This window comes from Hyla sarda, chromosome 3 (genome assembly GCF_029499605.1).
Source record: "Hyla sarda isolate aHylSar1 chromosome 3, aHylSar1.hap1, whole genome shotgun sequence".
Taxonomy (NCBI): domain Eukaryota; kingdom Metazoa; phylum Chordata; class Amphibia; order Anura; family Hylidae; genus Hyla; species Hyla sarda.
The window spans coordinates 154,185,134-154,196,738 of record NC_079191.1 but is presented as its reverse complement, the minus strand read 5'-3'; the positions used below and the strand labels follow the sequence as shown (position 1 = coordinate 154,196,738).

At 42.1% G+C, this 11,605-nt stretch overlaps 1 long non-coding RNA gene across 2 annotated transcripts in view; it reads right to left on the bottom strand.

Moving 5' to 3' along the window:
• Nucleotides 1-2,576: 2,576 nt before the first annotated feature.
• LOC130361792 (uncharacterized) overlaps nucleotides 2,577-11,605 on the bottom strand; it is a 111,497-nt gene continuing 102,468 nt past the window's right edge. For both annotated transcript variants that reach the window (XR_008891154.1, XR_008891155.1), the window contains one exon: nucleotides 2,577-3,501. This is a non-coding gene — a long non-coding RNA (uncharacterized LOC130361792). The remainder of the gene's footprint in view (nucleotides 3,502-11,605) is intronic.

Below are 11,605 nucleotides of genomic sequence, written 5' to 3'. Positions count from 1 at the left end.
GGTCTGGGCAAGATGGAGTAGAAAAGTTAAGAAAACATTTACAATCAGAGGAGACATTACCTGGGGCCAATGAATTCATTGAGGAGCTGTCAACTCTCCAGACATGTCTGCTTTAATAAATATTTGTTTCCACAATTAGTCTCCTTTATTGAGTTACTATATTACTTCAATAGGATGTGTTTCTAGACAGTCTAACACTGTCAGGTGGCTGGTGCATCCATGTGAGATGTGGAAGGGTAGTCCAATAGAGAGTGGACCTTTGGTAACACAGTAGGAGAGGCTGCAAAGCCTGAAGTGCGCTTGGCACAACCCAACTTTGAGGGAACTTCGAGATCCTTGACCCAGATTTAGGTACTGCACCTTAAAGGCATGATAAACCCATTGGTAAACAATAAAACTGCTACAGCCAGTATGTCCCACCCAAGTTTAGGTAAAGTGCGGATAAATGGAGAAAAAAGAGGGAGGGAAAGGATAGCACCTCGCATAATTCCGTGGGATTATCACAAACCACAAACCCCAGTGTTAATGCCACTCACCTGGTATATATCTTGGTATGTGCATATCACCTCTCCGTTTGGGGTCAGATGATCTCGGGCTGCAGCCTGCAGGATCTGGCCGGGTGCTCAAGTTGAGGTCGGCAAGAAGCTTGAAATGGGTGCAGAAAATGAAAAAGGGGGTCTACTGTGGCACTGCCTTTTAGAGATCGGAATGCAGATTCAGTCTTTTATGGTAAAAAAAAATTCTCATTTATTGGTACATACATTGAGATAAGATACATGCAATTAAAAAAGGGGGAACTTGTCTTGCATCTTATGTCAATTTATGTACCAATAAATGAGATTTTTTTTACCATAAAAGACTGAATCTGCATTCCGATCTCTAAAAGGCAGCGCCACAGCAGACCACCTTTTTCATTTTCTGCACCCATTTCAAGTTTAGGTATAGAGAGACACATGTGCAGAGCAAGAAATAGAAAGCTAGAAACAGAATATATGTACAGTGGGGCAAATAAGTATTTAGTCAGCCACCAATTGTGCATGTTCTCCCACTTAAAAAGATGAGAGAGGCCTGTAATTTTCATCATAGGTATACCTCAACTATGAGAGACATAATGAGAAAAAAAAATCCATAGAATCACATTGTCTGATTTTTAAAGAATTTATTTGCAAATTATGGTGGAAAAAAAGTATTTGGTCAATAACAAAAGTTCATCTCAATACTTTGTTATATACCTTTTGTTGGCAATGACATAGGTCAAACATTTTCTTTAAGTCTTCAAAAGGTTTTCACACACTGATGCTGGTATTTTGGCCCTTTCCTGCATGCAGATCTCCTCTAGAGCAGTAATGTTTTGGGGCTGTCGCTGGGCAACACAGACTTTCAACTCCCTCCAAAGGTTTTCTATGAGGTTTAGATCTGGAGACTGGCTAGGCCACTCCAGGACCATGAAATGCTTCTTACAAAGCCACCCGGGCGGTGTGTTTAGGATCATTGTCATACTGAAAGACCCAGAAACGATTCATCTTCAATGCCCTTGCTGATGGAAGGAGGTTTTCACTCAAAATCTCACAATACATGGCCCCATTCATTCTTTCCTTTACACGGATCAGTCGTCCTGGTCCCTTTGTAGAAAAACTGCCCCAAACAATGATGTTTCCACCCCCATGCTTTAAAGTAGATATAGTGTTTTTTGGATGCAACTCAGCATTCTTTCTCCTCCAAACAAGACGAGTTGAGTTTTTACCAAAAAGTTCTACTTTGGTTTCCTCTGACCATGTGACATTCTCCCAATCCTCTTCTGGATCATCCAAATGGTCTCTAGCAAACTTCAGACGGGCCCGGATATGTACTGGCTTAAGCAAGGGGACACGTCTGGCACTGCATGATTTGAGTCCCTGGCGGCGTAGTGTGTTACTGATGGTTACTTTGGTCCCAGATCTCTGTAGTTCATTCACTAGGTCCCCCTGTGTGGTTCTGGGATTATTGCTCACCGTTCTTGTGATCATTTTGACATAATGGGGTGAAATCTTGTGTGGAGCCCCAGATCGAGGGAGATTATCAGTGGTCTTGTATGTCTTCCATTTTCTAATAATTGCTCCCACAGTTGATTTCTTCACACCAAGCTGCTTGCCTATTGCAGATTCAGTCTTCCCTGCCTGGTGCAGGCCTACAATTTTGTTTCTGGTGTCCTCCGACAGATCTTTGGTCTTGGCCATAGTGGAGTTTGTAGTGTGACTGTTTTATACGCTCAAACAGGTGCCATTAATACAGGTAACGAGTGGAGGACACAGAAGACTCTTAAAGAAGAAGTTACAGGTCAGTGAGAGCCAGACATCTTGCTTGTTTGTAGGTGACTAAATACTTATTTTCCACCATAATTTGCAAATAAATGTTTTTTAAATCAGACAATGGGATTTTATGGATTTTTTTTCTCATTATGTCTCTCATAGTTGAGGTATACCTATGATGAAAATTACAGGCCTCTCTCATCTTTTAAAGTGGGAGAACTTGCACAATTGGTGGCTGACTAAATACTTTTTTGCCCCACTGTATATGTATATATATATATATATATATATATATATATATATATATATATATATATATTCTATCTCAAATAAACTGTGTATAATATTACCTGCTTTGGCACATGAAACCTTAGTCGTGGCCTGATCCTGTGAGTGTAAAAAGATGTCATTTCTGTGAGAGGACACAATGACAAGCCGGGAGTGCCAAGGCTGTGATCTGCAGAGAGCAGAGATAACCACCCCACTCCAATAGGCCTGTTGTTCTGCTGTTACCTGATCAGCGTGCGAACTTGCCTTAAGTATAGTGCAGCCACTGGGGCCCCCAAATTGCCACAACCTATAGCTGCACGTTCTCCTAGCATGGGGTCCTAGGTAATTATACGGAAAGTAATCCAAAGCAGGGAGCAGAATACAAAGGTGCTAGCATTCACTACATATTAGTAATACCCATCAGCAGTGACAGGGGGATACACAAAAGGGGTCAAAACCTAAGAAAAAGACTTAACCTTTCTTTAAGAAATGAGAGGTTTCTGGTGATAATTTGTACATTCTAGGAGTGTGTAATACCTATGTATGTTTTATAGCATTGCTGCCTCTTTACACTACACATGAACTGTGCCTGTGATTTTATAGGAAACATTTCACATTTCTATATTTATGTTAAATTTATCAGCCTGGTTTAATTTGTTCTTTGCAATCTAACCATTTATTCTGTGTTTCAATAAAAAATGCTTTGGTAGATTTGATGATATTGATCTTTTTTGTATTAAATAACAGAGCAATGTGTACTCTGTGCTATGAAAATTGTCAGCAAACATTGTGAGCATTGTCCAGTAAACGTAGTGCCTGCGGAGGGCTCCGGAAGTTGGAGAGGAAGGTGACCCTTGGGTGGTCATCAGGTAACAGATCCCCTTGTCATCTAGTCACAGAACAGGATGTAGATTACAGCCAGGGATGGGTTCTTCTTCAAAATCTGTAAAATATATCATGTAATAAATTTACAATTTAAAATATTGATGAAATCCAGATTAGAAAACTATACCAAGGCTTGGAGCTCAGGTATTCATTTTTAGATACTAGTTAAATATATTAGCACATAGGTAGAGATTCTTGGTCTACTAGTTCTAAAATGGGCACTGTCAGATCAAAAAAGTTTTTATATGTTGTTACAGATGAAAATTAAAGACCTTTTGTAATATGGTAGTTTAAAATGTTTTGAATATTTATTAAAGAAAACAGCTCCTGAAAATCCCACCATACCTACTGGGACACTAACCAGTCCTGCAGCAGCATCAGGATTGTCCATGAGTCATGGACAAAAGATGATGCATGGACAAGGCTGCATGAGCAGACACACAAATCCCCTCCCACCACAAGGGAGGGACAAGCCCCTTTCCCCTGAGAGGATTTCTCACACTGTGACCTAATGAAAAGAGGGATTTTTATAATAAATAGAAGTGATAGAAGCATAGAAATTACACATACATAGTCAGGATTATGTACTGAGTAACATATTTATTGATTTTTGTGGGATCTGAGGTACTCTTTAAATAACCCTCCCTCATATTTGTCATGATGTGCCATTATATTCTTCGTTGTATAATTTGAGAATGTCCTTGGTACATTCCTACACTCAGAGGATAGCAGCACAAGACCAATCAAGATCTGTGCCCCAAAGTACAAAGCATTCATTAAACCCATAAAATCCATAGTAAAGTATGGCTTTATTATAATCAGGTTTTCCACAGCAGGCTATAGTTAAGTAGTAAGCGAACAGCCCTAAGAATAGCAGCCACTGTTAGGAAGAAGTCATGCATATAATTGACTATATTTGAAATAGCCATTTTAATGATCTCTTATTAAAAGTGTATTGCTTTGAATGGGTTAGGGCTACAATTTGTCCAAATAAACTTTATATGTTAAAGAAAAAAAGAGCCACGAGGCCAGCTGAACAGGTTGTGAGATTGCCTTGGGCCAGAGAAGGGATTATGTGTCATTGTGTTATCAGCTCTGCAGCTTGCTGGATCTTTACCATGACATGACAGTGTTAATCATTCATTAGACTTGTTGTTTAATAGCACTGGAACCTGACCGAGGGCTCCTTGGGGACGCTGTATAATGTACTTAGGGCTGTCCTGCTGCTGCAGATCTGCAAGTTGCAGAATGACACAAACACAATTCCAAATTGTGTCTACCGTATTTTTCGCCGTATAAGACGCACTTTTTCTTCCCCAAAACTGGGGGGGGAAAGTCGGTGCGTCTTATACGGCGAATACACCCCTATCGCGGCGGTCCCTGCGGCCATCAACGGCCGGGACCCGCGGCTAATACAGGACATCACCGATCGCAGTGATGCCCTGTATTAACCCTTCAGACGCGGCGATCAAAGCTGACCGCCGCGTCTGAAGGGAAAGTGACACTAACCCGGCTGTTCAGTCGGGCTGTTCGGGACCGCCTGAATAGCCGGGATAGTGCTTACAGGACACCGGGGGGGGACCTTACCTGCCTCCTCGGTGTCTTCTCCGTTCAGGGATCCCCTGTATGGCCGGCGCTCTCCTTCCTCGTCATCACGTCGTCGCGTACGTGCGCCGGCGTGCGTAACGACGTGATGGCGGCGACGGAGAGCGAGGATACCCGGCCGGCAGCAGAGACGTTCCAGAGCGACGGGGACACGGCGACAGCGATGGAGCGACATCCAGGGCAGCGGTGACGGGTCCAGAGCGGCGGGGACACGTGAGTATTACCTCCTCCTGCAGTGGTCTTCAATCTGCGGACCTCCAGATGTTGCAAAACTACAACTCTCAGCATGCCCGGACAGCCAACGGCTGTCCGGGCATGCTGGGAGTTGTAGTTTTGCAACATCTGGAGGTCCGCAGGTTGAAGACCACTTTTGGGTTAAAAATCTTAATTTTTTTAGATTTTGCCCCTAAAAATTGGGTCCGTCTTATACGCCGGTGCGTCCTATAGGACGAAAAATACGGTATACAGAAAAAACACAGCAACGCTGAAATAGGCACACACAACCAGGGATACAGGTGGGATTGCCTCTAGGTTGTATGGATAAGTCTCTTTAGACTACATTTGTATGAAGAAAAGAAAAACCGGCCACTCACCATATTCGTCTTCTTGATTTATTGCATAAAATACTCACATAAGAACATAGGGGAGAGGGAAGAAGCGGGGGGTACAAGCGGCAACAAGCTCTGTTTCGCACTAAATAAAGTGCTTCTTCCAGCCAGAAGAAGCACTTCATTTAGTGCGAAACAGAGCTTGTTGTCGCTTGTACCCCTCCCCCGCTCCTTCCCTCTCCCCTATGTTCTTATGTGAGTATTTTATGCAATAAAGCAAGAAGACGAATATGGTGAGTGGCCGGTTTTTCTTTTCTTCATACAAATGTACCTTGCATCTTTTTGGATACCTGAGCACCACCATCATCACACCAGAGACCGGTGTTCCAATTACTCGCAGTGCCGTAGGAATATCTTTTCTATTTGGTCTCTTTAGACTACAGTGACAGCTTAGGAGGGGGCGAGTTGTGGGGTCTATTCCAATTATGTAAGATTGAATGTGTTCCATAAAGATATCAGATGAATAGATTGGATTGATAGAGAAAGAGGTATAGATAGTTAAAGCATTACTATTTATAATATATCTACACATGAAGGTAATGTCCAGGGCTCAAGTCTTGCAGGAACTCATGGGAACGGAGTTCCTGCACTTTTTCTTACAGCAGGAACACCATTCCCATTAGTAGGAGTCATGCAGTACCAGCCCTTTGGTGGAAATCTAGGTTGAGTTCCCACACTTTTTTTTCCCGGGACTTGACCCCTGGTAATGTCCCAGACTTACTAAGACTCTTTAATTCTTGGACAGTGTAAACTGATCAGAGGCTCCTTGGGGACAATGTATTATATAATTAGGACAAAAGTTGCAGAATGATGAGAATAAAATTCCAAGTTGAATGAGGACGTTTAGGTTTATAGGTATATATATATATATATATATATATATATATATATATATATATATTTATATGTTGTATGTATACGTCTCTTTAGACTACAGTGATGGCTGAGGAGGGGGCCAGTTATGGGATCCTTTCCAATCTCAGTCCTCAAAGTGTAGAAAGATCCTTATTCTTCCTGCATTTTATTGCACATTTCATACAATTATATAGGGCCAGTGTCAGCAGGATATGTGTATGTGCACAAGAAGTATCCATGCCAGATGGCATTAGCATCATCAGCAAACAAATTTAGGGATGTGCAGCAGAAGCCTGAGAGGTTGGGAAGTGCCCTGGATGGGAACAATGGGGGCTGCTGTTGAATATTTCCCTTCACTGGCCGCCAGCACTGAAATGCTCCTGCCTAATGCTGCTGCTGCATAATGAATGGCTGCTCCCCATCACCCCCTTCCTCCTGTCACTGAGGGAAAGTTTCTGCACTGGGCAAATGTGACATTTATTGATAGGCAACCCCCTGCACTCCGGACCACAACAACTACCAGCTTTGTGATACAGCTATACTATATAAAAAGGTTCATTGCAATCTTATGTTTCCTATAATAAAATGATTTAGGAAATCACTTATTATGAAGTTATATTGTTCTTTTGACAATTACATAATATTTAATACATTCTATTAGACAAAGAGATCAGATGAAAAGATTAGATTGATAGAGGAAGAGGACTAGATAATTATAGTATTCCTTTCTATCATATATCTACACATCATATGGCCCAGACTTACTAAAAATCCCTCGTTCAGAGTTTTCCAAACAGTGTGTCTCCAGCTGTTGCAAAACTAGAACTCCCAGCATGCCTGGACAGCCAAAGGCTGGAGACACACTGTTTGAAAAACCCAAGGCTGTCCGGGCATGCTTGGAGTTGTAGTTTTGCAACAGCTGGAGGCACACTGTCCGGACTCGCTTGGTGTTGGAGTTTTGCAACAGCTGGAGACACACTGTTTAAAAAACACAAGGCTGTCCGGGCATGCTTGTAGTTGTAATTTTGAAACAGCTGAAGACACACTGTCCGGGCTTTCCTGGTGTTGGAGTTTTGCAACAGCTGGAGACACACTGTTTGAAAAACACAAGGCTGTCCGGGCATGCTTGGAGTTGTAGTTTTGCCACAGCTGGAGGCACACTGCCCAGGCTTGCCTGGTATTGGAGTTTTGTAACAGCTGGAGGCACACTGTCTGGACTCGCTTGGTATTGGAGTTTTGCAACAGCTGGAGACACACTATTTAAAAAACACAAGACTGTCCGGGCATGCCTTGAGTTATAGTTTTGCAACAACTGGAGGCACATTGCCCAGGCTTGCCTGGTATTGGAGTTTTGCAACAGCTGGAGGCACACTGTCTGGACTCGCTTGGTGTTGGAGTTTTGCAACAGCTGGAGACACACTATTTAAAAAACACAAGACTGTCCGGGCATGCCTTGAGTTATAGTTTTGCAACAACTGGAGGCACATTGCCCAGGCTTGCCTGGTATTGGAGTTTTGCAACAGCTGGAGGCACACTGTCTGGACTCGCTTGGTGTTGGAGTTTTGCAACAGCTGGAGACACACTATTTAAAAAACACAAGGCTGTCCGGGCATGCTTGGAGTTGTAGTTTTGCAACAGCTGGAGACACACTGACCGAGCTTGCTTGGTGTTGGAGTTTTGCAACAGCTGGAGACACACTGTTTGAAAAACACAAGGCTGTCCGGGCATGCTTGGAGTTGTAGTTTTGCAACAGCTGGAGGCACACTGTCCAGGCTTGCCTGGTGTTGGAGTTTTGCAACAGCTGGAGGCACACTGTCCGGACTCGCTTGGTGTTGGAGTTTTGCTGGAGACACACTTTTTGGAGAACACTGCTCTAGTTTTTAAACAGTGTAGACTTAGACTAAAATAGTATTTCCCAACCAGGGTGTGTCTTCAGCTGTTGCAAAAACTACAACTCCCAGCATGCCCAGACAGCCAACGGCTGTCTGGGCATGCTGGGAGTTGTAGTTTTGCAACGCCTACAAGCACCCTGGTTGGGAAACAATGGACTAGACAGTCTCCAGATGTGTCAGACTTATCACAGTGTTTGTAAAACCTTTTGCATTATGTCTAGGTTAAATAAGACAAACTTTTCAATGGCTTAAGCCGCACTTGAATCAAGAATTTTGGAACAATTTTAGTCTGCGGTCAAGCATTTTAGTGCCCTTCACCAAAGCCATGCCCAACTGAAAAAGATTTTAAAATCCACAATAAATTGGGTTTGGGGGTAAAACTTGTCATTTTCATTAGTACATCTGAGCCATTGAATATGTTTTCTTAATTGCTAGAAATAAAAGGAATTTCTAAATGTACTGGGAAACATGAAGAAGTCATCTAGACTGACTGGAAGGATGACTGTGTGGGTCCAATGAGGCCTAAATGCAGCGTTTAAGTAAAATGTGTTAATGCCTCCTCCCTGGTGATTTAAAGCAGCACTCCAGGACCTAAACATGGATGGGGGCAGTGCCTCCCTTTATACCACATTACTTTCATTGTGCCGATTGAGAAACGTTCCTGAGGTCAAACATCCTAAGAATAGGCCATCAATGTTAAATTGTCAGGGAACCACCTTAAAGGCACCATGCAAAAACTGTGTTTTCCATAGGTACATTTTAATCTAAATCAAACAACTTTCAGAGTTCATTATAATATACATGATATAGAATGCACAGAACAGTAATAGTCTCTGCACCCACACTGTCCACTGAATATCTTCTTTTTTTCAGCTATCTAATTTTATTTGTGGAGATAGTTTAATCCTTTTATTTATTTATTTTTTTAAATGAGTAAATATTTATTTTTTCATTTTTTAAATAGACCAGTTTGTCTAATAATACATACAATCTTCCAAAGCCTAGCCTGTTCTCCCAAAGATATCCACTGGTGTTTTTAGAGGGGTACTCCGGTGCTTACACATCTTATCCCCTATCCAAAGGATAGGGGATAAGATGCCTGATCGTGGGAGTCCCGCAGCTGGGGACCCCCGGGATCATGCACGTGGCACCCCGTTTGACGTCACATGGGGGCGGGGCGTGACGTCACACGCCGCCGGCTCTGCGGTCGACCGTAATCAGACCCGGAGCGAACACGCTCTGGGGACTGATTACAAAAGGGGTGCCGCGTGCAAGATCCCGGGGGTCCCCAGCGGCGGGACTCCCGCTATCAGGCATCTTATTCCTATCCTTTGGATGGGGGATATGATGTGTAAGCACCGGATAACCCCTTTAAGTAATATGTCAAGATTGCACATGTATCTGTTTCTAATCTTGCTAATCAAAACTTATCAAATATCTATCTATCTAAAAGATCTATCTATATTTTGGATTTGCTAACTGCTATCCCATAACTGCGTGCACAATTTACTAGAGGACTTCATTTAGAATGTGCTGCACCTATATGTGTATCTAATATCTATCTATCTTGCTATCTTTTTATCTATGTAATAGCTATTTATCTTATATCCATCTATCTATCTAACATTTATCTGCAGTATCTAACATCTATCTAATATCAATCTATATAATATCTATCTATTTAACATCTATCTATCTTTATTAAGTTATTTTATTTCATTCAATAACAGGCCTTATAATTGTACAGTTAGATGAGACCTTGGAACCTCGGATGGATCTATCTATCCCTTACCTATCACATGTCTATCTATCTATATATATCTATCTATATATATATTTCCTATGTATTATCTATCTTTCCATCTACCTATCTGTCAATCCCTTGATCTTTGTGTCTCCTGGTATATCAATCTAGCTATTGTACTTATCTCCTTTACAGTCACGGCCGTAAATGTTGGCACCCCTGAAACTTTTCAAGAAAATGAAGTATTTCTCACAGAAAAGGATTGCAGTAACACATGTTTTGCTATACACATGTTTATTCCCTTTGTGTTTATTGGAACTAAACCAAAAAAGGGAGGAAAAAAAGCTAATTGGACATAATGTCACACCAAACTCCAAAAATGGGCTGGACAAATGTATTGGCACCCATAACATAATATTTGGTTGTACACCCTTAGGAAAAAATAACTGAAATTAGTGGCTTCCAATAACCATCAATAAGCTTCTTAAACCTCTCGGCCGGAATGTTGGACCACTCTTCCTCTGCAAACTGCTCCAGGTCTCTCTTATTGGAAGGACACCTTTTCCCAACAACAATTTTAAGATCTCTCCACAGGTATTCGATGGGATTTAGATCTGGACTCTTTGCTGCCACTTCAGAACTCTCCAGCGCTTTGTTGCCGTCCATTTCTGGGTGCTTTTTGATGTATGTTTGGGGTCATTGTTCTGCTGGAAGACCCAAGATCTTGGACACAAACCCAACTTTCTGACACTGGGCTGTACAGTGCGACCGAAAATCCTCAGATTTCCTGATGCATTTCACACATTCAAGGCACCCAGTGCCAGAGGCAGCAAAACAACCCCAAAACATCATTGAACCTCCACCATATTTCACTGTAGGTACTGTGTTCTTTTCTTTGTAGGCCTCATTACGTTTCCGGTAAACAGTAGAATGATGTGCTTTACCAAAAAGCTCTATCTTGGTCTCATCTGTCCACAAGACATTTTCAATGAAGGATTTCGGTTACTCAAGTTCATTTTGGAAAAATGTAGTCTTGCTTTATTATGTATCTGTGTAAGCAGTGGGGTCCTCCTGGGTCTCCTGCCATAGCGTTTCATTTTATTTAAATGTTGATGGATAGTTAGCGCTGACACTGATGCTCCCTGAGCCTGCAGGACAGCTTGAATATCTTGGAATTTGTTTGGGGCTGCTTATTCACCATCCGGACTATCCTGCATTGACACCTTTCATCAATTTTTCTCTTCCTTCCACACCCAGGGAAATTAGCTACAGCGCCATGGGTTGCAAACTTCTTGATAATGTTGCGCACTGTTGACAAAGGCAAATCTAGATCTCTGGGGATGGACTTGTAACCTTGAGATTGTTGATATTTTTCCACAATTTTGGTTCTCAAGTCCTCAGACAGTTCTCTTCTCCTCTTTCTGTTGTCCATGCATAGTGTGGCACACACAGACACAC